Source organism: Pseudophryne corroboree, chromosome 3 (assembly GCF_028390025.1).
Source record: "Pseudophryne corroboree isolate aPseCor3 chromosome 3, aPseCor3.hap2, whole genome shotgun sequence".
NCBI classification, from domain to species: Eukaryota; Metazoa; Chordata; class Amphibia; order Anura; family Myobatrachidae; genus Pseudophryne; species Pseudophryne corroboree.
The window spans coordinates 421,409,534-421,435,713 of record NC_086446.1 but is presented as its reverse complement, the minus strand read 5'-3'; the positions used below and the strand labels follow the sequence as shown (position 1 = coordinate 421,435,713).

The following is a 26,180-nucleotide window of genomic DNA, read 5'->3' as shown; positions in this document are numbered from 1 at the left end:
TCTAGTCTTTTTAGAGAAATATAATTATTTTGATATTTTTTTACAGTCCCTGTACAGTATGTGTACAAAGTAAATTTTAATGGAGCAAACGTCGAAGTAAACATAAGGCCCTACCTTCTCAAAATTAGGCCCTCCTTTGTGGGGGCTAAGTAGGGTTACCACCTCATCCGTTTAATTCTGGACACATATGAATTACACAGGTACTGTGGCTGTCTGACTTCAAGACTCCATTTCACCTGGTTTTAATCAGCCTCAGAACCTGTGTAATTCATATGTGTCCAGAATTAAACGCATGAGGTGGTAACCCTGCGGCTAGGTGACCTATTCATGAAGCAGTGAAAGAGTGGAGAAGTGAGCCTGTGGAGAAGTTGCCCATGGCAACCAATCAGCTACTCTGTACAATTGTATAGTATGCACATTATAAATGTTACTTCAATGCTGATTGGTTGCCATGGGCAACTTCTCCACTGGCTCACTTGTCCACACTTTTCACTGCTTCATTAGTAGACACCCTAATGTCTTTTTTGAATATTCTAATTGATAAAAATATTTTCAATAAGTGACACAGTTGTAGTACAAACCAGCACAGTGAGTTAAATAAAAAAAAAGGTAAACAGAGAGGCCCACATTACAACAAGAGAGTAAAAATCAGAGTCAACTCAGACACCGTCAACCAGATGTACTAAGCTTGAAAAGTGATATATATCACTGTGATAAAGCACCAGCCAATCGGCTCCTAACTGTCATTTTTCAAACACAGCCTGTGACATGGCAGTTAGGAGCCGATTGGCTGGTGCTTTATCACAGTGATATTTATCACTTTTCAAGCTTAGTACATCTGGCCCCGTGGGAGAATGGAGAGAAAGGTCCTTAGTGATCTAGGGATCGGTATGGGATGCCGAATGTCAGTATACCGACATCGGCATCCCATGCGCCAGATAGCCAGCAGGGGGGCCAGCGCAACTAAGCCCCTTGCAGGCTTGCCACAGGTTCTATTCTCCCTCTATGGGTGTTGTGGACACCCACGGAGGGGGAATCACCTACTTCGCCGGTATTCCAGCGGCAGTATACTACCCCTGTTGCCAGCCGGGATCCTGACATGCGGTATTTAACCACAGTCCATGATCTAACCAGGGGATCCAGATGGCAGAGAACTTATATGTTGTGTTAGAGATAATACAAGAGATAAACATTCTATAGACAAACCATATTGTATCCACTATAGACTAGAGTGAAGGGAGGGAAGATCGGATTTCTTCCAGGAGGAGGAAATTTTACAGTGGGTGGCATTAATGATTTTGACAAAACAAAGTATGTTTGGGGGTGATATTATTTATTAACAGTTTCTTATATAGTGAAACATATTCCGTTGCGCTTTACAATTGGAAAAACATAGGTAGGGAGGCCCTGCTCGCAAGTTTACAAACCTATAGGGAAATAGGCATTGATACACAAGAATAGGTGCAACCCAGGGCAGCCATCGGGGGGGGGGGGGCTGTGGGGTCTGGTGTCCCAGGCCCTTACAGAGGAGGGGGGCCACGCATGGCTTCTGCCAATACGTGGAGAGCTGCACTAGGCTATAAAACAGCAGTAGACTGATGTGCAGGGAGCACTTCTTAAAACAAGACTTCGCTGGGCATCAGCTCTCTGTGAACTGTTCCTGTGGTCTGCAAAGCTAAATCTATACGTAACATCACAATGTATGGCATCACAAAGGGGCGGAGCGGTGCCGCAATTTTTTTTCCTTCGGGGGGGGGGGGGGGTGAGGGGCCCTGTCTAATTTGTCAGTACTGGGCCCCACAATTTCTGATGGCTGCCCTGGTGCAACCTATTGCATGTTGGTCCACCAGATTGCTAGGTTCTTAATGGGCTGCATGATATCGAAGGGTCTTTTGAGAAGTCATGTGTGTGATAAGGTGATGTATTTCCTCCACAAAGGGGCTATTTTCAGGCAGTTCCCCCATAAAAGTGGAGCAGGGTGTCCTCTTGTCCACAATTTTGCCAACGTAGAGATGAAGCCAGCGGATACATTATATGAATCTGACTTGTGACTACAGTAGGTACTACCTTGGAATCGAAGGTCTGTCCCATGTTTATCTTTCAGACTAGCTCGTGGTAATCTTGTTCAGGAACATGAGCTGCCAGCAAGAGGCAGTATATGGAGGATAGTAGGCCATGGAGGGAAATTGGAGCCAGCAGAAAATTCTAGAGTAGTGCATTGTGGTGGCGCCAATACAAGGTATAAAACAGATGATAGATTGGAAAAGACCCGTTGTGGAGTGTTCATATATGATATGATTTGCCCAGAGAGTTTAGATAAAAACAAGAAATTATCTTTTAAACTCCTGTATATTGGTAAGTGCAACAGAGTTTAACAGACAGTGGATATAGAATAAACCTGTGTTGCTTAGGAGTTCAGTACATTTACAGTAAATGTATAGTGTAGGAACAATTTCAACCTTTGAATAGCCATCCTTTAACTCAGTGGCGGAACTAGCGAGCGGTGGGCCCAGGTGCAACAAAATGCTTTGCCCCCCCCCCCCCCCTTCCAATCCCATCCAAGTCCACTCCCTCGCCCCTGGAGAGGATCTGGTGAGGTGGACCTGCTCAGGGCCAGAGAAATGGATACCTAGCAACAGTGCCGTAACTAGACATTTTAGCACTGTGTGCAAGAAACGGCATCGGAGCCCCACCCCTGCATGCAAAACAGGGGCAGTGCGCGCTGTAGGTGCGCGCAAAAATACATAGGGGCGTGGCTTCATGGGGAAGGGGTGTGGCCACAAAATAATACCAATTCATAAAACGGTGCATAGTAGTCTCCCTTATTCAAATTACGCCGCACAGTAGCACTACTACACCAGGTAGAGACCCTTTTACACCTTACGGCGGACAGATTCCCCTTTTTACACATTACGGCAGACAGCGTCCCCCTTTTTACACATAACGGCAGACAGCATGCCCTTTCTACACATAACGGCAGACAGCGTGCCCTTGTTACACATAGTGGCAGACAGCGTACACTTTTTACACATAACGGCAGACAGCATCCCCTTTTTACACATAACGGCAGACAGCGTGCCCTTGTTACACATTACGGCAGACAGCGTGCACTTTTTACACATTACGGCAGACAGCGTCCCCTTTTTACACATTACGGCAGACAGCGTGCCTTTTTACACACAACGGCAGAAAGTGTGCCCTTGTTACACATAGCGACAGACAGCGTACACTTCTTACGCATAACGGCAGACAGCGTCCCCTTTTTACACATCACGGCAGGCAGATTCCCCCTTTTTACACATTCCGTCAGGCAGATTCCCCCTTTTTTATACATTATGGCAGACAGTCCCCCTTTTTGCACATAAAGAAAGGGAAAGAAAGAAAGAAAGAAAGAAAGAAAGAAAGAAAGAAAGAAAGAAAGAAAGAAAGAAAGAGAAAGAAAGAATTATACTTACCCTCTCCGCTGGCTCAGGCTCCTCGGTGCAACTTCTGGCAGAGATCCCGGGCAGGAGAGAAGGAGGAGGAGGGAGGTGGAGGAGGGAGCAGCAGCAGCGCTGTGTTATTGGTGGAGGCGCTGCTGCTGTCCCTCTGCTTCACTATAGGCTGTTCTCCGCCGCTGTGAATGCTGGGATGCACTTCACAGCGACGGATGACAGCCTATAGTGAAGCAGAGGGACAGCAGCAGCAGCGCCTCCACCAGTAACAAAGCGCTGCTGCGGTTCCCTCCTCCACCTCCCTCCTCCTCCTTCTCCCCCGTACCGCTGCGCTCCTCTCCTCTCTCTCCGGGCGGCTGTGTGCTGCGGGCAGCGGTTGCCCGCAGCACACAGCGGCATGTAATGAGTCTGGTTGCACTGGCGGTAGTTCCGCCTCTGTTTTATCTTATGTCTATGGCAGACATGTTAGTTGGGGTGTAATCTATATATATAAATGCGAAAGCCCTCACTGGCTGACTAACTCATCACTAATTCTGTTACTTCCCGATACAGTATGTTAGGAAGCTGAAATTTAACATAGGTATTTTTCAGGAGTGAAATAAGAAAACCACGTCATTAGAATTTTAATAAACTCCCCCCCCTCCCCCGAAGAGGATAAAAAGGTAGTTAACATAGGGGGTCATTCCGAGTTGATCGCTCGCTAGCTATTTTTTGCAGCGCTACGACACTCGCCGCCTATGGGGGAGTGTATTTTCACGTTGCAAGTGTGCGAATGCTTGTGCAGCCGAGCGGTACAAAAAAGTTTTGTGCAGTTTCTGAGTAGGTCTGAAGTTACTCAGCCGCTGCGATCACTTCAGCCTGTCCGGTCCCGGAATTGACGTCAGACACCCTCCCTGCAAACGCTTGGACACGCCTGCATTTTCCCAACCACTCCCTGAAAACAGTCAGTTGACACCCATAAACGCCTTCTTCCTGTCAATCTCCTTGTAATCAGCTGTGCGAATGGATTCTTCGTTAAATCCATCGCCCAGCACGATCCGCTTTTGTACCCTTACGACGCGCCTGCGCATTGCGGTGCATATGCATGCGCAGTTTTGCCGAGTTTTGACCTGATCGCAGCAGTGCAAAAAATAGCTAGCGTGCGATCAGGTCGGAATGACCCCCATAATGACATCATTACCGATGCATGGCTTGCTTTGCGTGAATGATAATGCCCAAACAGACAATCAGATGAAAAATTTGGATTGCACTTCCAGTGTGTAGAATTTAATAAACTACAAAAATGGTCCTGTCACTTTTTACCATATCTCTCACTCAGTCACTGACTGACTGACTGACTGATCTCTAATTCTCATACTTCCCAATATGTTAGGAAGCTGAAATCTAACATACTGTATGTATTCTTCAGGTGGGAAATAGGAAAACTGCCTAATTAGAATGATAGGTTTAGTATCCCTTATCCAAAATTCAAAATCCACTGTATAATAAACCTACCCTAAGGGGATGAACAGGGGGTTGACATAATGACATCATTACCAATGCGTGGCTTGTGTTGCGTGAACGATAATACCCAAATGGAAAATCGGATCAAAATTTGGATTGCACCTCCAGTGTGTAGAATTTAATAAACTTAAAAAATGGTCTGGTCAATTTTTACCGTCTCTGCTATGGGTGCTCCTCGGGTAATGCCAAGAACTATGGATTAATATTTACTTACATTAAGACGTCTCAGATTTACATTTCTATAGATCTGCCAGATTTTTAACACTCATTTATATTTACAACCGATTAAATCAGAAACTCCCATGCAAAGAATGAGTACAACAGTTAGTACTACAGTATATTATTTGTGGGATTAAATTATTTTTTTCCCAAGGCATTACAAGTGACTTTTAGTCTAACAAGGGACCTTTGGGTTACCTTTCAGAAGGTTTTAAGATTACATTATAGGTGCGCAGAGTCATCATTAAGTATTCTTACAGCCCACAGTGTAGTGTTGCCAGTGGGTGTCTAGTCAAGCTTTTGCGAAGACATCCAGTAATGGACTAAACTTTTATGTAGATTGTTTGGATATATTTAGCGCTCACCATCTAATATCTGAATAATGAAGAAGAGGACAAAATGGTAAAATGACCGCTTCTGAAATACAGTGAATTGCATCATCGTGGCCCAACGACATTCTGTTGATTTCCATATTATGTTACAGAGTAACTAAAATCATAATTCCACTAAACTAAAATTCAGTAAAGATGCATTAATGATTGTGAAGTGTTTTTCAGGAGCTACTTAGAGGGTTGATGAATATAAATATAATTGATGAGGGGGTTAATTAAAAATTGAAAGGTAAACCTATATGGATAACATTGTGTGGAATTCACAAACATGCTAAATAACTTGATGCTCTGTGTTGTATAGAGATCACTGAGATACTCTGTGTACTGTATGGGTGTCAAAGGCATGTGCTATTTTCTATTTGGCTGCCACTGGCATGCCCGGTGACTGTATTACTCTGTACTGTATGACATATAGGGTGCTCTGTATGCTATATAGCAGTCACTGGGATGTTCTGTGAACTGTATGATGGTTACTAGGATGGACTGTGTACTTTACGGTGGTCACCGGGATGACCCTTAAACTTTGTAGCAGTCACTGGGATGCTTTGTGTACTGTATGTTGATCTTTGGGATGCTCTGTGTATTGTATGCTTAGAATGGTGTATAGCTGTCACTTGGATGCTCAATGTACTTGTACTGTATGGTGGTCACTGGAATGCTCTGTATACTGTATGGTGGTCTCTAGGATGTTCTGTGTACTGTTCTATGTGCTGTATGGCTGTCACTGCTATGCTCAGTGTACTGTATTGCTGTCACTTAGATGCTGAAAGTCATTTATGGCAGTCACTTTGATGCTCACTGTACTCCTATGGCGGACACTGCGATCCTCTATGTCCTGTATGACTCACTGGGATGTTTTGTACTATATGACAATCTGCATTTGTGTGTCATATCGCAAGCGGGATGCGGTCAATTTACATACAATCAAAATCCCGACAAGGTCAAAATCCCGACATTTAAAATACCATCAAGGTCATAAGACCGACATGTAAAAAGCCGACATGAGTTTTTCATAATTTTTTAATTGAAACTGACTTGTTCATACTTTACCATCCCAGTAGATCTGGAGGGGGGAATACAATAGTGTGCCGAGCGCGGCGAGGCACTGTGCCCGAAGCATGGAGAGCTCAGCGAGCCATGTGAGGGGATGTGGTAGAATTATACAGTGTCCATGTTGACCTATGTTGACATACAAACCCCCCAAAAATGAAAAACTCTTGTCGACTTTTTGACCTGTTGACATTGTAATGGCGGTATTTTGACCTTGTCAACATTTTAAATGTCGGTATTTTGACCTACTATAGTCGGGATTTTGACCTTGTAGTGATTTTGATCGTCGGTCAGTTGTTGTTGGGATTTTGACCTTCAGGATTTTGATTGTAGGTATTTCATACTGATCCCTCTCAAGTGCCCCATGCCCCCTGCTGGAGCAAATTGCTTTTTGCTCACATGCTGCCTGTGCTTATGGCTAGCAATTTAAAGTGCTGAATTAACACAAATATGAAAACTTTTGTTGTAGATTTTTCTAGACTAATTGAATAACATAAACATTTGATTACATAAGCTTTTAAACAAAATGTAAAAAAATAAAATAAAGTATACGAAATTATTGTGATGTATTGCCTAATAAATGAGCAATTATCTGCTATCATTGTTGTGCCTGGCACAGTACTAACTAGTAAACTTTTCTTATATACTGTAACATTGCTAGTTCTTGTGGCAGTGAACGGCCTGATGTGTTACCTCGCTACTATCCCATCTGCTTAGTTTATTCAACTCAAGGCCAGAGTAGTGGACGGCTAAGTGATAAACTAGCTCGTCAGATACTGAATTAGATGTTAAATCTTGTGCCAGCACTCGGGGGTAGTGCGTGTTGGAGGAGGGGGGTGGCACAGAGGGATGAGGGAGGAGGAGGAGGTGCAAATAGAAGATCTTTTTCTTCTGGATTTATAATGTGTCATTTCCTCCCCAGATAAACCCAAAGGGGAAGATTTGTTATAGTCCTTGCTTGAAACTGCTGTTTCAGACTTGCAGAGGCTGCCAAAAGTCTGATGGATATGGTCACTTTCTATTAACCATTTAAATACTCCCAGCAATGGGCACTACTGGCTAAGACCAAAAGTGAATAAAAGATACTGATATATATTACCAGCAACATTTACATTTTGAAAGGACAAGTTTAAATCCAGTTTACACTGAATAGCAGGTATGAAAATAGCTGACTGGGTATGTTATAGGCAGATTCAAACAGATGGGAATTACATAATTCTTGTGCCAGTATTGCTAAAGCCAGTGCAGTACAGTGATAAGCAAACTCTTTATTGGGATGGTGTTTTTCAATGTACCATTTTTTTTATAACAAATTGTTATAAGCAGCATACCTAGTAAGCCCTTTTTACTTAAAATCCTCCAAAAAACTGTCATTTTTATTAGAGATGAGCGCCTGAAATTTTTCGGGTTTTGTGTTTTGGTTTTGGGTTCGGTTCCGCGGCCGTGTTTTGGGTTCGAACGCGTTTTGGCAAAACCTCACCGAATTTTTTTTGTCGGATTCGGGTGTGTTTTGGATTCGGGTGTTTTTTTCAAAAAACACTAAAAAACAGCTTAAATCATAGAATTTGGGGGTCATTTTGATCCCAAAGTATTATTAACCTCAAAAACCATAATTTACACTCATTTTCAGTCTATTCTGAATACCTCACACCTCACAATATTATTTTTAGTCCTAAAATTTGCACCGAGGTCGCTGTGTGAGTAAGATAAGCGACCCTAGTGGCCGACACAAACACCGGGCCCATCTAGGAGTGGCACTGCAGTGTCACGCAGGATGTCCCTTCCAAAAAACCCTCCCCAAACAGCACATGACGCAAAGAAAAAAAGAGGCGCAATGAGGTAGCTGTGTGAGTAAGATTAGCGACCCTAGTGGCCGACACAAACACCGGGCCCATCTAGGAGTGGCACTGCAGTGTCACGCAGGATGTCCCTTCCAAAAAACCCTCCCCAAACAGCACATGACGCAAAGAAAAAAAGAGGCGCAATGAGGTAGCTGACTGTGTGAGTAAGATTAGCGACCCTAGTGGCCGACACAAACACCGGGCCCATCTAGGAGTGGCACTGCAGTGTCACGCAGGATGTCCCTTCCAAAAAACCCTCCCCAATCAGCACATGATGCAAAGAAAAAGAAAAGAAAAAAGAGGTGCAAGATGGAATTGTCCTTGGGCCCTCCCACCCACCCTTATGTTGTATAAACAAAACAGGACATGCACACTTTAACCAACCCATCATTTCAGTGACAGGGTCTGCCACACGACTGTGACTGATATGACGGGTTGGTTTGGACCCCCCCCAAAAAAGAAGCAATTAATCTCTCCTTGCACAAACTGGCTCTACAGAGGCAAGATGTCCACCTCATCTTCACCCTCCGATATATCACCGTGTACATCCCCCTCCTCACAGATTATCAATTCGTCCCCACTGGAATCCACCATCTCAGCTCCCTGTGTACTTTGTGGAGGCAATTGCTGCTGGTCAATGTCTCCGCGGAGGAATTGATTATAATTCATTTTAATGAACATCATCTTCTCCACATTTTCTGGATGTAACCTCGTACGCCGATTGCTGACAAGGTGAGCGGCGGCACTAAACACTCTTTCGGAGTACACACTTGTGGGAGGGCAACTTAGGTAGAATAAAGCCAGTTTGTGCAAGGGCCTCCAAATTGCCTCTTTTTCCTGCCAGTATAAGTACGGACTGTGTGACGTGCCTACTTGGATGCGGTCACTCATATAATCCTCCACCATTCTATCAATGTTGAGAGAATCATATGCAGTGACAGTAGACGACATGTCCGTAATCGTTGTCAGGTCCTTCAGTCCGGACCAGATGTCAGCATCAGCAGTCGCTCCAGACTGCCCTGCATCACCGCCAGCGGGTGGGCTCGGAATTCTGAGCCTTTTCCTCGCACCCCCAGTTGCGGGAGAATGTGAAGGAGGAGATGTTGACAGGTCGCGTTCCGCTTGACTTGACAATTTTGTCACCAGCAGGTCTTTCAACCCCAGCAGACCTGTGTCTGCCGGAAAGAGAGATCCAAGGTAGGCTTTAAATCTAGGATCGAGCACGGTGGCCAAAATGTAGTGCTCTGATTTCAACAGATTGACCACCCGTGAATCCTTGTTAAGCGAATTAAGGGCTGCATCCACAAGTCCCACATGCCTAGCGGAATCGCTCCCTTTTAGCTCCTTCTTCAATGCCTCCAGCTTCTTCTGCAAAAGCCTGATGAGGGGAATGACCTGACTCAGGCTGGCAGTGTCTGAACTGACTTCACGTGTGGCAAGTTCAAAGGGCATCAGAACCTTGCACAACGTTGAAATCATTCTCCACTGCACTTGAGACAGGTGCATTCCACCTACTATATCGTGCTCAATTGTATAGGCTTGAATGGCCTTTTGCTGCTCCTCCAACCTCTGAAGCATATAGAGGGTTGAATTCCACCTCGTTACCACTTCTTGCTTCAGATGATGGCAGGGCAGGTTCAGTAGTTTTTGGTGGTGCTCCAGTCTTCTGTATGTGGTGCCTGTACGCCGAAAGTGTCCCGCAATTTTTCTGGCCACCGACAGCATCTCTTGCACGCCCCTGTCGTTTTTTAAAAAATTCTGCACCACCAAATTCAAGGTATGTGCAAAACATGGGACGTGCTGGAATTTGCCCATATTTAATGCACACACAATATTGCTGGCGTTGTCCGATGCCACAAATCCACAGGAGAGTCCAATTGGGGTAAGACATTCCGCGATGATCTTCCTCAGTTGCCGTAAGAGGTTTTCAGCTGTGTGCGTATTCTGGAAACCGGTGATACAAAGCGTAGCCTGCCTAGGAAAGAGTTGGCGTTTGCGAGATGCTGCTACTGGTGCCGCCGCTGCTGTTCTTGCGGCGGGAGTCCATACATCTACCCAGTGGGCTGTCACAGTCATATAGTCCTGACCCTGCCCTGCTCCACTTGTCCACATGTCCGTGGTTAAGTGGACATTGGGTACAACTGCATTTTTTAGGACACTGGTGAGTCTTTTTCTGACGTCCGTGTACATTCTCGGTATCGCCTGCCTAGAGAAGTGGAACCTAGATGGTATTTGGTAACGGGGGCACACTGCCTCAATAAATTGTCTAGTTCCCTGTGAACTAACGGCGGATACCGGACGCACGTCTAACACCAACATAGTTGTCAAGGACTCAGTTATCCGCTTTGCAGTAGGATGACTGCTGTGATATTTCATCTTCCTCGCAAAGGACTGTTGAACAGTCAATTGCTTACTGGAAGTAGTACAAGTGGGCTTACGACTTCCCCTCTGGGATGACCATCGACTCCCAGCGGCAACAACAGCAGCGCCAGCAGCAGTAGGCGTTACACGCAAGGATGCATCGGAGGAATCCCAGGCAGTAGAGGACTCGTCAGAATTGCCAGTGACATGGCCTGCAGGACTATTGGCATTCCTGGGGAAGGAGGAAATTGACACTGAGGGAGTTGGTGGGGTGGTTTGCGTGAGCTTGGTTACAAGAGGAAGGGATTTACTGGTCAGTGGACTGCTTCCGCTGTCACCCAAAGTTTTTGAACTTGTCACTGACTTATTATGAATGCGCTGCAGGTGACGTATAAGGGAGGATGTTCTGAGGTGGTTAACGTCCTTACCCCTACTTATTACAGCTTGACAAAGGGAACACACGGCTTGACACCTGTTGTCCGCATTTCTGGTGAAATACCTCCACACCGAAGAGCTGATTTTTTTGGTATTTTCACCTGGCATGTCAACGGCCATATTCCTCCCACGGACAACAGGTGTCTCCCCGGGTGCCTGACTTAAACAAACCACCTCACCATCAGAATCCTCCTGGTCAATTTCCTCCCCAGCGCCAGCAACACCCATATCCTCCTCATCCTGGTGTACTTCAACACTGACATCTTCAATCTGACTATCAGGAACTGGACTGCGGGTGCTCCTTCCAGCACTTGCAGGGGGCGTGCAAATGGTGGAAGGCGCATGCTCTTCACGTCCAGTGTTGGGAAGGTCAGGCATCGCAACCGACACAATTGGACTCTCCTTGTGGATTTGGGATTTCGAAGAATGCACAGTTCTTTGCTGTGCTGCTTTTGCCAGCTTGAGTCTTTTCATTTTTCTAGCGAGAGGCTGAGTGCTTCCATCCTCATGTGAAGCTGAACCACTAGCCATGAACATAGGCCAGGGCCTCAGCCGTTCCTTGCCACTCCGTGTGGTAAATGGCATATTGGCAAGTTTACGCTTCTCCTCCGACAATTTTATTTTAGGTTTTGGAGTCCTTTTTTTACTGATATTTGGTGTTTTGGATTTGACATGCTCTGTACTATGACATTGGGCATCGGCCTTGGCAGACGACGTTGCTGGCATTTCATCGTCTCGGCCATGACTAGTGGCAGCAGCTTCAGCACGAGGTGGAAGTGGATCTTGATCTTTCCCTAATTTTGGAACCTCAACATTTTTGTTCTCCATATTTTAATAGGCACAACTAAAAGGCACCTCAGGTAAACAATGGAGATGGATGGATTGGATACTAGTATACAATTATGGACGGGCTGCCGAGTGCCGACACAGAGGTAGCCACAGCCGTGAACTACCGCACTGTACTGTGTCTGCTGCTAATATATAGACTGGTTGATAAAGAGATAGTATACTCGTAACTAGTATGTATGTATAAAGAAAGAAAAAAAAAACCACGGTTAGGTGGTATATACAATTATGGACGGGCTGCCGAGTGCCGACACAGAGGTAGCCACAGCCGTGAACTACCGCACTGTACTGTGTCTGCTGCTAATATATAGACTGGTTGATAAAGAGATAGTATACTCGTAACTAGTATGTATGTATAAAGAAAGAAAAAAAAACCACGGTTAGGTGGTATATACAATTATGGACGGGCTGCCGAGTGCCGACACAGAGGTAGCCACAGCCGTGAACTACCGCACTGTACTGTGTCTGCTGCTAATATAGACTGGTTGATAAAGAGATAGTATACTCGTAACTAGTATGTATGTATAAAGAAAGAAAAAAAAACCACGGTTAGGTGGTATATACAATTATGGACGGGCTGCCGAGTGCCGACACAGAGGTAGCCACAGCCGTGAACTACCGCACTGTACTGTGTCTGCTGCTAATATATAGACTGGTTGATAAAGAGATAGTATACTCGTAACTAGTATGTATGTATAAAGAAAGAAAAAAAAACCACGGTTAGGTGGTATATACAATTATGGACGGGCTGCCGAGTGCCGACACAGAGGTAGCCACAGCCGTGAACTACCGCACTGTACTGTGTCTGCTGCTAATATATAGACTGGTTGATAAAGAGATAGTATACTCGTAACTAGTATGTATGTATAAAGAAAGAAAAAAAAACCACGGTTAGGTGGTATATACAATTATGGACGGGCTGCCGAGTGCCGACACAGAGGTAGCCACAGCCGTGAACTACCGCACTGTACTGTGTCTGCTGCTAATATATAGACTGGTTGATAAAGAGATAGTATACTCGTAACTAGTATGTATGTATAAAGAAAGAAAAAAAAACCACGGTTAGGTGGTATATACAATTATGGACGGGCTGCTGAGTGCCGACACAGAGGTAGCCACAGCCGTGAACTACCGCACTGTACTGTGTCTGCTGCTAATATATAGACTGGTTGATAAAGAGATAGTATACTCGTAACTAGTATGTATGTATAAAGAAAGAAAAAAAAAACACGGTTAGGTGGTATATACAATTATGGACGGGCTGCCGAGTGCCGACACAGAGGTAGCCACAGCCGTGAACTACCGCACTGTACTGTGTCTGCTGCTAATATATAGACTGGTTGATAAAGAGATAGTATACTCGTAACTAGTATGTATGTATAAAGAAAGAAAAAAAAACCACGGTTAGGTGGTATATACAATTATGGACGGGCTGCCGAGTGCCGACACAGAGGTAGCCACAGCCGTGAACTACCGCACTGTACTGTGTCTGCTGCTAATATAGACTGGTTGATAAAGAGATAGTATACTCGTAACTAGTATGTATGTATAAAGAAAGAAAAAAAAACCACGGTTAGGTGGTATATACAATTATGGACGGGCTGCCGAGTGCCGACACAGAGGTAGCCACAGCCGTGAACTACCGCACTGTACTGTGTCTGCTGCTAATATAGACTGGTTGATAAAGAGATAGTATACTACTAATATTATATATACTGGTGGTCAGGTCACTGGTCACTAGTCACACTGGCAGTGGCACTCCTGCAGCAAAAGTGTGCACTGTTTAATTTTAATATAATATTATGTACTCCTGGCTCCTGCTATAACCTATAACTGGCACTGCAGTAGTGCTCCCCAGTCTCCCCCACAATTATAAGCTGTGTGAGCTGAGCAGTCAGACAGATATATAATATATATAGATGATGCAGCACACTGGCCTGAGCCTGAGCAGTGCACACAGATATGGTATGTGACTGACTGAGTCACTGTGTGTATCGCTTTTTTCAGGCAGAGAACGGATATATTAAATAAACTGCACTGTGTGTCTGGTGGTCACTCACTATATAATATATTATGTACTCCTGGCTCCTGCTATAACCTATAACTGGCACTGCAGTAGTGCTCCCCAGTCTCCCCCACAATTATAAGCTGTGTGAGCTGAGCAGTCAGACAGATATATATAATATTATATATAGATAATAGATGATGCAGCACACTGGCCTGAGCCTGAGCAGTGCACACAGATATGGTATGTGACTGAGTCACTGTGTGCTGTGTATCGCTTTTTTCAGGCAGAGAACGGATTATAAATAAAACTGGTGGTCACTATCAGCAAAACTCTGCACTGTACTGAGTACTCCTAATGCTCCCCAAAATTAGTAAATCAAGTGTCTCTCTAATCTATTCTAAACGGAGAGGACGCCAGCCACGTCCTCTCCCTATCAATCTCAATGCACGTGTGAAAATGGCGGCGACGCGCGGCTCCTTATATAGAATCCGAGTCTCGCGATAGAATCCGAGCCTCGCGAGAATCCGACAGCGTCATGATGACGTTCGGGCGCGCTCGGGTTAACCGAGCAAGGCGGGAAGATCCGAGTAGCTCGGACCCGTGAAAAAAAACATGAAGTTCTGGCGGGTTCGGATTCAGAGAAACCGAACCCGCTCATCTCTAATTTTTATACATATTCTGCATTAAGAACCCAATTCTCGGGTGCTGCAGTGACCGTCATGTGTGTGTCTTTTGCCGGTATTTTTTCTGGGACTGTATGCAAATACAGCTTCCATGGTGTACATCCGTGCATCCGCATGTGCAAGGACTGAGAAGCCCACTTGAGCCTCTCTAGACGCTGTAATCACAACCATTGGCAGAACCAGCAAACCGTTCAACCGCGTGTGCTGGGCTGCGGAGAAAAGCTGCAGCAGTTTCTGCCAAGTCAGGGGGTGGGGGGCCACACCTGGAGACCCCTGGGCCCCTCCTTTAGACCTGGGCCCGGGTAATTAGGACTCCCCTTCTTGGCACCATTGCAAACACACTGTTGGACAAATGAGCTGTGGGAGTTTTTAAAGACTGTGCAGTACGATGACAAAAAATCACTCAACTCCATGAACATCGGCATTATGTGGCACTTAGTATCAGGCCCTAAGTGTCCTAGGTATGTATGTAGAGAATATACAATTGCACATACAATCCCTAGAGAAGTCTGTGCAGACTGCATTCTGGGCAAAAGTATGAAGTACAGATGCCTCTCCGTTTATAAAATGATTGTACATGCTCTGGCAGAGAGCCATACATGGACAGTAGTTGTTCCGGGTATAAACCCTGAGCTGTATTAACCAGTGGCCGGGCCCCTAGGCTTTCAGGTATTTCGGGTCCTCTCAGGCACTTCAGTCTTCCACCCCATTACAGTTGACATTTGGGAAGCAGAGCTTATTCCATCATTTACACATTCACTATTAAAACGGACGATACCCAGTTGAAATAAAGTCTGCTGACCTCTTTTCCCACAGCACAATCGTGCTTCCTATTCTTTTCTCCCCCCTTGCCCGTTGTCTCAAAACAAACCTCAGCTAACTATTAGTGTGCCTTGCTACGGCACGGAGTGCAAAGTGCTTTTAGACAATGGAGCGTTAGGGTGCTGATAACAGTGTCTCAGCAAAGAAAAATGATGGGCCCCTAGTCCCTGTGGGGCCCCTAGGCTTTAGCCTAGTCAGCCTTATGGATAATATGAGATGTCTAAACCCAGAAGTAATTATGTGATTAGTTTACTGTTAACACTTCACATTTTGGAGCCCATGTCCCTGCAAGAGATTCTTAATACATTGCCCTGATAATTAATTTCTTAATGCTTAGTGATATGCGGCAATAACAAATTAAATATATATCAGGGATTTCTACATTGTAAAATATGCACCTAATCTCTGTGTAACCCGGATCCTATTGATACATTTGTGAGTGACTAAGGGATGTGAAACATGATACCAAATATATTTTGTGGAAAATAATAACTGTGACAAGTTATTGTTTAAACTTTCTTGACAACCTGTTATAAAAAAGGGGTGGTCTTCAGTATGCCGACTGACGGGATCCCGGCGCCGGAATCCCGACAGCCGGCATATCGACACTTATTCTCCCTCGTGGGGGTCCACGACCCCCCTGGAGGGAGAATAAAATAGCCCGTAGCGTGGCGAGCGCAGTGAGCCCGCAAGGGGCTCATTTGCACTTGCTACACTGTCGGTAAGCTGGCGGCCGGGCTCCCGGAGCCGGTATGCTGGTCGCCGGGAGCCCGACCGCCGGCATACCATACTGAACCCATAAAAAAGGGTGCATGCGAATAGCTGTATGTATGTACTTTGGGCCTAATTCAGATTTATACCTAAACCTGATGGTGCGCATGTGCAGAACGGTTCTTGTGATATCGCTCTCAGTCCCCTGTCAGCCGCAGGATGATTGACGTTCTGCGGTGTTTGGGGGGAATCACGCGCCACCGTTCTTTAAAACAAGGGTGTGATGGGTCCATGGTCTGCGTCATCGGACGCAGACTTACATGACCCGGGTATCCAGATTTGATGGCCAACCTGATTTAGCTTCAGCTCACACAAGCTGACCAGTGCCTACAAACAGCGCAAATCACGAGCGATGGTCGGGATGGTGATTAGAGGCTGCGTCCTCAGACACAGCATTCGGATCTCATAAGTACACGCAGGAGGCGTCTATCTCCTACTAGAGATGAGCGGGTTCGGCTCTCCGAGATCCGAACCCCCCCGAACTTCACCTATTTTACACGGGTCCGAGGCAGCCTCAGATTTTCCCGCCTTGCTCGGTTAACCCGAACGCGCCCGAACGTCATCATCCCGCTGTCGGATTCTCACGAGATTCGTATTCTATATAAAGAGCCGCGCGTCGCCACCATTTTCACTTGTGCATCGGAGATTGAACAGAGAGGACGTGGCTGCGTTCTCTCCCTGAAAAGCTCCGTATCTGTGCTCAGTGTGCTGCAAATATCTGTGCTCAGTGTGCTGCAAATATCTGTGCTCAGTGTGCTGAAAATATCTACGTTCTCTGCCTGAAAACGCTCCATATCTGTGCTCAGTGTGCTGCAAATATCTGTGCTCAGTGTGCTGCATTGTGGGGACCACCAGTATATAATTTTAGTAGTACAGTACAGTAGGCCATTGCTGTATCTTGCAACTCTGTGTCAAGTATACTATCCATATCTGTGCTGCATTATTGTGAGCAGTATATAGTAGGACAGTGCAGCATTTTGGTGACCAGCAGTATACATATAGTACAGTACAGTAGGCCATTGCTGTATCTTGCAGCTCTGTGTCAAGTATACTATCCATATCTGTGCTGCATTAGTGTGAGCAGTATATAGTAGGACAGTGCAGCATTTTAGTGACCAGCAGTATACATATAGTACAGTACAGTAGGCCATTGCTGTATCTTGCAGCTCTGTGTCAAGTACACTATCCATATCTGTGCTACATTATTTGTGAGCAGTATATAGTAGGACAGTGCAGCATTTTGGTGACCAGCTGTATACATATAGTACAGTACAGTAGGCCATTGCTGTATCTTGCAGCTCTGTGTCAAGTATACTATCCATATCTGTGCTGCATTATTGTGAGCAGTATATAGTAGGACAGTGCAGCATTTTGGTGACCAGCAGTATACATATAGTACAGTACAGTAGGCCATTGCTGTATCTTGCAGCTCTGTTTCAAGTATACTATCCATTTCTGTGCTGCATTATTGTGAGCAGTATATAGTAGGACAGTGCAGCATTTTGGTGACTAGCAGTATACATCAGGGACGTGCAGTGAGCTAAATAGCTCAGGAGGCACTGGCTAGCACCAGAGCCAGATATACATGCAATATATGAGCCAAAGCGTACATCTGGGCATTATGCACAGGTGCAGCAGTATAAACTCCTGGAAATTTGGTGAGTTTTGGTCAGAGATGAGCAGAAAAGTTAGGCAGTTGAGGCACTGCCTCACCTGCCATAGAGATTTTACTCCAGAGTTTTGGCTATAAAAATTATTAGAATAATGCAAAGAAGATATTTCAAACATATTCTTTGTATTTTCCTTCTATTTTATACAGTCAAACCTCTTGCACAAAAGTTAGTATGACAGGAAAGGCTCTGCCTCACCTGCCTCACCCCACCGCACGTCACTGGTATACATATAGTACAGTACAGTAGGCCATTGCTGTATCTTGCAGCTCTGTGTCAGACTCAGTTCTAGTATCCTGATCAGTGCTCAATATCTGCTGCATTGTTGTGACCAGTATATAGTAGTACAGTGCAGCATTGTGGTGACCACCGGTATATAGTAGTACAGTACAGTAGGCCATTGCTGTATCTTGCAGCTCTGTGTCACTTCTAGAATCCTGATCAGTGCTTAATATCTGTGCTCAGTGTCAGTGCTGCATTGTGGTGACCAGTATACTACAGTACAATAGTCCAGTGCTGTTCTCGCTGCTCAGTGTCAGTTCTTCGTAGTATCATCAGTGATCAGTATAATCAGTTCTCAGTATAATCAGTGCGCTGTTAGACGTGTGCCCATTTTCCGCCATTAGTACAGTGGGATTTAGACAATTGATGAAGTTATTGTGTCCCCGGTACAAAATCCCATCTAGATTCCACTTCACTAGGCAGGCGATAGCGAGATTTTACCAATAAATATCAGTGATTTATAATTATTAATTACAGTGATCTTGCCAAATAATTCCATTGATTTTGTCATTTTCTTCCAGTGATTTGGACCAATAATACCATTGAATAGAACGAATAATTCCAGTGATTTTGTCATTTTCTTCCAGTGATTTGGACCAATAATACCATTGATTAGAACGAATAATTCCTGTGATATTGAGGTGTTTGTGTCGCTTAGCTTAAGCGTCCAGCAACCACAGTGCACCTCTTTTTCTCTTTTCTTTGCATCATGTGCTGTTTGGGGACTATTTTTGAAATCAGCCATCCTGTCTGACACTGCAGTGCCACTCCTAGATGGGCCAGGTGTTTGTGCCGCCCTCTTGGGTCGCTTAGCTTAGTCATCCAGCGACCTCGGTGCAAATTTTAGGACTAAAAATAGTATTGTGAGGTGTTCAGAATAGACTGGAAATGAGTGGAAATTGTGGTTATTGAGGTTAATAATACTATAGGATCAAAATTACCCCCAAATTCTATGATTTATGCTGTTTTTGAGGGGTTTTTTTAAAAAAATTTCAGGGAGGTTTTGCCAAAACGCGTCCGAATCCAAAACACGGCCGCGGAACCGAATCCAAAACCAAAACACAAAAACCCGAAAAATTTCCGGTGCACATCTCTATCTCCTACAGACACCTCCTGCTGCATTTGAATTTTAATTACACGGAATTGCACAGCAGCTTCCTTACAAACATGAATTAGGCCCTGTTATGCGTTATTGATGTCATTAGTTTCCTAGAGAACTGAAAATCGGATCATAACCCACAGTGTCTATTCTTCTTTGAGACACTGTGGGAAAATAATATATGTTAGATTACTGTAAGTCTTGTCCCTTACTATCCTGTATATATATTGTATGCACAAATGCTAATTTGCAAGGAAAAACTAATTATTGCATGCACAAAAAGTGTGCTAGACCATTTGGTGAAATGATTTAATCTACTTTGTTAATGTGAAATGTAAATATTAGTCATTATTACAAAATTACTTAATTCATCTGAGACTCTACTTGTATATGGCCCTCATTCCGAGTTGTTCGCTCGTTATTTTTCTTCGCATCGGTGCGATTAGTCGCAAACTGCGCATGCGCAACGTTCGCAGTGCGCCTGCGCCAAGTAAACTTGCTAAAAAGTTTGGTATTTTACTCACGGCTTAACGAAGAAATCTCTTCGTTCTGGTGATCGGAGTGTGATTGACAGGAAGTGGGTGTTTCTGGGCGGGAACTAGCCGTTTTATGGGTGTGTGCGAAAAAACGCAGCCGTTTCTGGGAAAAACGCGGGAGTGTCTGAAGAAATGGGGGAGTGTCTGGGCGAACGCTGGGTGTGTTTGTGACGTCAAACCAGGAACGAAACTGACTGAACTGATCGCAGTGTAGGAGTAAGTCCCGAGCTACTCAGAAACTGCTAAGAAGTGTCTATTCGCAATTCTGCTAATCTTTCGTTCGCAATTCTGCTATGCTAAAATACACTCCCAGTAGGCGGTGGCTTAGCGTGTGCAATGCTGCTAAAAGCAGCTTGCGAGCGAACAACTCGGAATGAGGGCCTATGTTTTATTCCCCCTCTGATGATATGAGTAATATCTACCTGGGAAATAGTATAAACTATATTACAGCTAATCTGCATCTTTTCTGATTCGGGATGTGAGAATATTTGGTGTGGGAATCAGCAGTTTTCTGGTTGTACTCATTGTGCACTGTACACTCTCTCAGATACACGTCTTCCTCCTCTTGGGGGATGTAGAAGTCATGTTGGGAAGCATTTATTTACTGGGAAGGATTTATTTGTTTAAGAAATGCTGCTGGGGTTTAAGATTTACTCTGGCTCTTGTCCCATCAACCTCGATCCCAGATGTATCCATGGAGAACACCTAGGCCTGCTGCCAGGTACCAACAGTGGAGGAAGACCCACTGGCCCAGAACCGTAGTTGGACGACTCTGTCAGATATGACGCTTGATCTTGTGTTTCCTTATATTCTGTATCTTAAGCAAAGACATCTGAGAACCCTGCATGAGCTTCCTCTACATCTATCCTGTGTTTGACCTAAGTACATTTACTGCAGTGAGGAGAGATTGTGCACGTGTCCAGTGTGCAGTGACATTGCCCAAGACAAAGTATAACTGAGAGGGGGAAGTGATACAATTAGAAGACTATTTCTGTGTACTTTATTCTTTCCATTTCAGATGAGAAATGCCGCTCTGCACTATCTTTTACATATCATCTTACAGTTGTGCCTTGCCTATAAGTGTACCCGAGTGTCTGTACATTAGATGGTAGATTAGTTCAAACAAAGAATCAATATCAGTGAATAACATTTTATCTGGATGGAAGCCAAATGAAATGAAGTCCCAAACTTTCTTGTTATGCTACTATTAAGTTTTGATTTAGTAGATTACACATCAAAGGGGGTTTCCCACCTAAATAAAAAAATAACTATGTATTGCCTCTAGGCAGTAGGCTTGACATTGCTAAATTGGCTTCTTGCTTTGTTTGAACTTTTGACGTTCTGCGGCTCTAGGAGGCATAAAACAGCTTAACATCAGTAACACCGCACCAATAAAAACCAATCGAGAACAAAAGATACTGCCTATCCAATGGACACAGTGGCGTATCTAGAGGCCCTTGGGTCCTAAATAATAGTAGAGAGGAGCGCTTTCTCACACACACCAGCATAAAATACATTATTTTATTAAACTATTTTTTTGTATACTATCCTTGGCTTATTAAAGTATTTTATACTTGTTTTTTTTAAAAGCACTACAATACTTCCGTCTGGTATATGTGAATCCTACTGGTAGTTTGGCAAACTTACTAATAGATTGCTAGTGATATAGTGTGGGACGGGTGTGGTATATAAGAGTTACATTGTCTAGGTTGACCCTATATAGTCTACATGTATTAGATCGACACTGACAAAAGGTTGACACAGGAAAAGCTTGACAGGTACAAAAGGTAGACACATAAAAAGGTTGACACAGCATTTTTTTGGGTGTCTTTTTCACTTTCATAGCACAGGTAACCCCAATTAGGGTACAGCGTCCTCTTGCATGGCTCGCTTCACTTGCCATGCTGTGTGCAAGGTGCCTCGATGCGCTCCATCAGGGTTACTATTTCCAATCGTAGTCCACGTGGATGTTAAAGTATGAAAAAGATGTAAAAAAAATACAAGTACCATGTACCATAAAATTCTTTCTTACCTGACATTGGTATGGACTAAAAAAATAAACAGGTAATGTTTAAGGCCTGCTTTAACACAAAAAATGCATTATATACAGTAGATTGCTTAAATAAATGGATTTGTGCCTATCACGAGAAAATGTAATACAATTAGAAGCATGTAAGCCAGTTATCTCATTCCTTTCTTTGTACAGGAAGAGTTGGCCAACGTCCAGCTAAGATCATCTTTGAGGTCACTGAGCAAAAGCAGACAGGAGATACTGGCTATGTTCCAGCTTCCATGGAACGGCAAAAGAACACAAGTGTGGTGTTTTTTTTATATTTCTTCCAGAGGAGATAGGTTAAACAGGAAGAGAAACAAACAAAAAGAATTGGAGGAGTCTTGTAGATGGCTCTATGTTTGACACAGAAACATGACATGTTATTTAGGTTACGCAGATCAGGGTTGCTGGAAGCTCCCTCTTAGTGTGTTTCCCTACTGTCGGTGGACGTGACAAGACACAGAGAGGGTACTGCCGGCTGCTAGAGATTGGTTGGCGCTGGGTGATGGCTTTCTGTAATATAGATGTCTTGCAGATCAAGCACTACCAGAATTAGCAAGGAAACAAATCTGAGAGTCCGCTGGCACCTGAGAGCTTTATTTCCACCCAGACATGCTACATCATTTAACCCATATGAGTTATTTAAACAGAAACTGGTATTTGTTCTGTCAGTAAAGTTGCCATCTTCTTGTAGCACTTTTCTTTTCTTCTTGAAAATCAACTTTAAAGTGATATGTTGTTACTCTGTGGATGAAAGTACTCTCTGTGATGTAGTAGTAATAATAATAATAATAATAATAATAACAACAACAACAACAAATAATAATAATAATAATAACAACAACAAAAAATAATAATAATAATAATAATAATAATAATAATAATAATAATAATATTTATATAGCACTCTCCTAATAGGACTCAGATGCTTTACATTTGTCTTTACAGCTCAAAATACAAAACAAGCTTAACAGTAGATATTAGTGAAATACGTGGGTAAATAGGTAACGCTTTGGTCTATTTTTGAAGGATTCTAGAGTGGAGGCTTCTTGAACTGTGCGGGGAAGAGAGTTCCATAGAGTCTGTGCCACAAAGTTGAAGGCTCAGACCCCCTGATGAATTCAGGGAGATTCTACAGATCATAGTAATCGAGTGGGACAGTAAGGAATCAGAAGCTGCTTCAATTACCATTGGACACTGGTCATGTAGGGCTTTGAAAGTGAGTAAGCCAATCTTGAAAACGATTCACCATCCTACCGGTAGCCATTGATTCTGGCTGTGTTCCTCAGATGAAAGAATGAGGATTTGATTGTGGCTGATACCTGATGTTCAAGTGTCAGGCCACTATCCAGGACAAAACCAAGATTCCGCACATGATCAGTGTTTTGTAGTTTTGAACCCCCAAGCATAAGTCCTGTCAGTTGGCTATGCTGCAGTCTTGTCCTGTGACTTATCATCAGCACTTCTGTTTTATCAGGGTTCATTCGCAGGTAACTTATCCACTCCTGGAGCTCAGCTAGACAGCTGCTTAGGGTTGTTATTGGGTTATCAGTACCTGGAGCAAAGGACAAGTACAGCTGTGTATCATCTACATAGCAGTGGTAGACCAGGCAATGACGTCTGATTATTTCACCCAGTGGTAGTATGTATACTGCAAAAAGCAAGGAAGATAGTATAGAACTTTGTGGGACACCACGAGTTAATGGCACTGGTGACAAAGAATTAATCTAGCACTTTAGAGGTCTGACCTGGTCTAATACTGGTTATGGCTATGATAAAAACTAATTGAGCAAAATCTTTCCTAGTAAATAATGTTATTCTGCAATTCTGTATACACTGTTACATTATTGGTAAATTAATATGATAATAATGAAAAAAACATGATTTATATATTTTCATATAATGTTATGGTAAAATTAATATTGTATCATCTCTGCATTTTGATTTTTTTTTAGTTACTAGGTTTTAGTGAGTTATCATCAGATGTCCACATCCAACACACTAAGGGGGTCATTCAGACCCGAGCGCACGCTGCATTTTTTCGCAGCCGTGCGATCGGGTCTGAACAGCGAATGCGTTATGGCCTCAATGTGAAGGCGCGTCGGCTGCCGGCGACTGCCATCGCCGGGCAGCGACGAAATCAACAAAGATTGACGGGAAGAGGTCGTCTGGGGGTGTCAACTCACTGTTTTCTGAGAGTGTCCAGGAAAATGCAGGCGTGCCTGGCCGTTTCCAGGGAGGGTTCCTGACGTCAGCTGCAGCAAGGATCATCGCAGCGGCTGAGTAAGTCTTGAGCTGTGCAGAGACTGCACAAACGTTTTGCTTGTGCAGCTCTCTGCACAAGCGAATGCACCATTGCAAACCCATTACCCCATCCCCTGTAGGTGGCGACTACCTGGTCGCAGCAGTGCAAAAAATAGCCTGCGTGCGACCAGGTCTGAATTAGGCCCCAGTTGTATTTAGAAATGTTCACAAGTGCACAGCAAATGCCGCCCTGTGATGCCACGTGCCTACTCTTCTGCAAATGCCGTTCTGTGATGCCATGTACCTACTTTTCAGAAAATGCCGTTCTGTGATGCCATGTACCTACTTTTCAGAAAATGCCGTTATGTGATGCCACGTGCCTACTTTTCTGCATATGCAGTTCTGTGATGCCACATGGCTTCTTTTCTGCAAATGCCGTTCTGTGATGCCACATGCCTACTTTTCTGCAAATGCAGTTCTGTGATGCCATGTGCCTACTTTTCTGCAAATGCCATTCTGTGATGCCACGTGCCTACTTTTCTGCAAATGCTATTATGTGATGCCACATGCCTACTTTTCTGCAAATGGCATTCTGTAATGCCATGCGCCTACTTTTCTGCAAATGCCGTTATGTGATGCCACGTGCCTACTTTTCTGCAAATGCCGTTATGTGATGCCACGTGCCTACTTTCCTGCAAATGCCATTATGTGATTCCACATGCCTACTTTTCTGCAAATGGCATTCTGTAATGCCATGCGCCTACTTTTCTGAAAATGCCGTTATGTGATGCCACGTGCCTACTTTTCTGCAAATGCTGTTATGTGATGCCATGTGCCTAAATTTTGCAAATACCATTATGTGATGCCACGTGCCTACTTTTCAGAAAATGCCGTTATGTGATGCCACGTGCCTACTTTTATGCATATGCAGTTCTGTGATGCCACATGGTTTCTTTTCTGCAAATGCCGTTCTGTGATGCCACATGCCTACTTTTCTGCAAATGGCATTCTGTGATGCCACGCGCCTACTTTTCTGCAAATGCCGTTATGTGATGCCACGTGCTTACTTTTCTGCAAATGCCGTTATGTGATGCCATGTGCCTAATTTTTGCAAATACCATTATGTGATGCCACGTGCCTACTTTTCTGCAAATGGCATTATGTGATGCCACGTGCCTACTTTTCTGCAAATGGCATTCTGTAATGCTGTGGAGGGCGACAAATGGGGGCATGTCGGTGATGGGGCATACCTAGAACTTTTGAAGTACAAGTCTGCACCCGCTTCTAGAATTGTGCTAAGGCAGTGCAACACACTCTTGCAGACCTTGCTGACCTAATACTTTAGAAGAAAGCACTAAGCCAGCCTCAAAAACACAATATATGGAACAAACCCAAGTTGCACTTAATGATACACACGTGAAACCAAATGTGAATGTAAAAATATATTTAATAGAATGACAAGTACACTATGCATATACCTCCCAAGAGTAGAAGCAATAAATACAATTAAAAGAATGAAATAGTTGCATCAGAGATATAAACCAGTAGGATACAATAAAATCTATTAGCCCACTAGTATAGTATCCAATGATCTAGTTGAAATCAGGTAATAATATCCAGTGAATTGATTTCATCTCTACAAGAGACTAAGGGGTCTATTTATTAAGCCTTGGATGGAGATAGAGTGGATGAAGATAAAGGGCCTAATTCAGACCTAATCGTAGCTGTGCAAAATTTTGCATGGCTACGATCAGTTACTCAGACATGCGGGGGGATGCCCAGCACAAGGCTAGTCCGCCCCGCATATCAGGCCCTACCCCCCCACACAGGTACAAAAGCATTGCTCGCGGCGATGCTTTTGTACCTGAAGAGTAGCTCCATACCAGTGCAGCTCCTGTGCGCTGGCAGGGAGCTACCCGTCGCTGTCTGGG

The 26,180-nt window shown here is 44.1% G+C and overlaps 1 long non-coding RNA gene across 1 annotated transcript in view; it reads left to right on the top strand.

Moving 5' to 3' along the window:
* Positions 1-22,682, top strand: part of LOC135057850 (uncharacterized) — a 53,660-nt gene extending 30,978 nt beyond the window's left edge. Inside the window, exon 4 of the long non-coding RNA XR_010244413.1 lies at positions 22,159-22,682. This is a non-coding gene — a long non-coding RNA (uncharacterized LOC135057850). The remainder of the gene's footprint in view (positions 1-22,158) is intronic.
* The last annotated feature ends 3,498 nt before the right edge of the window (positions 22,683-26,180 follow it).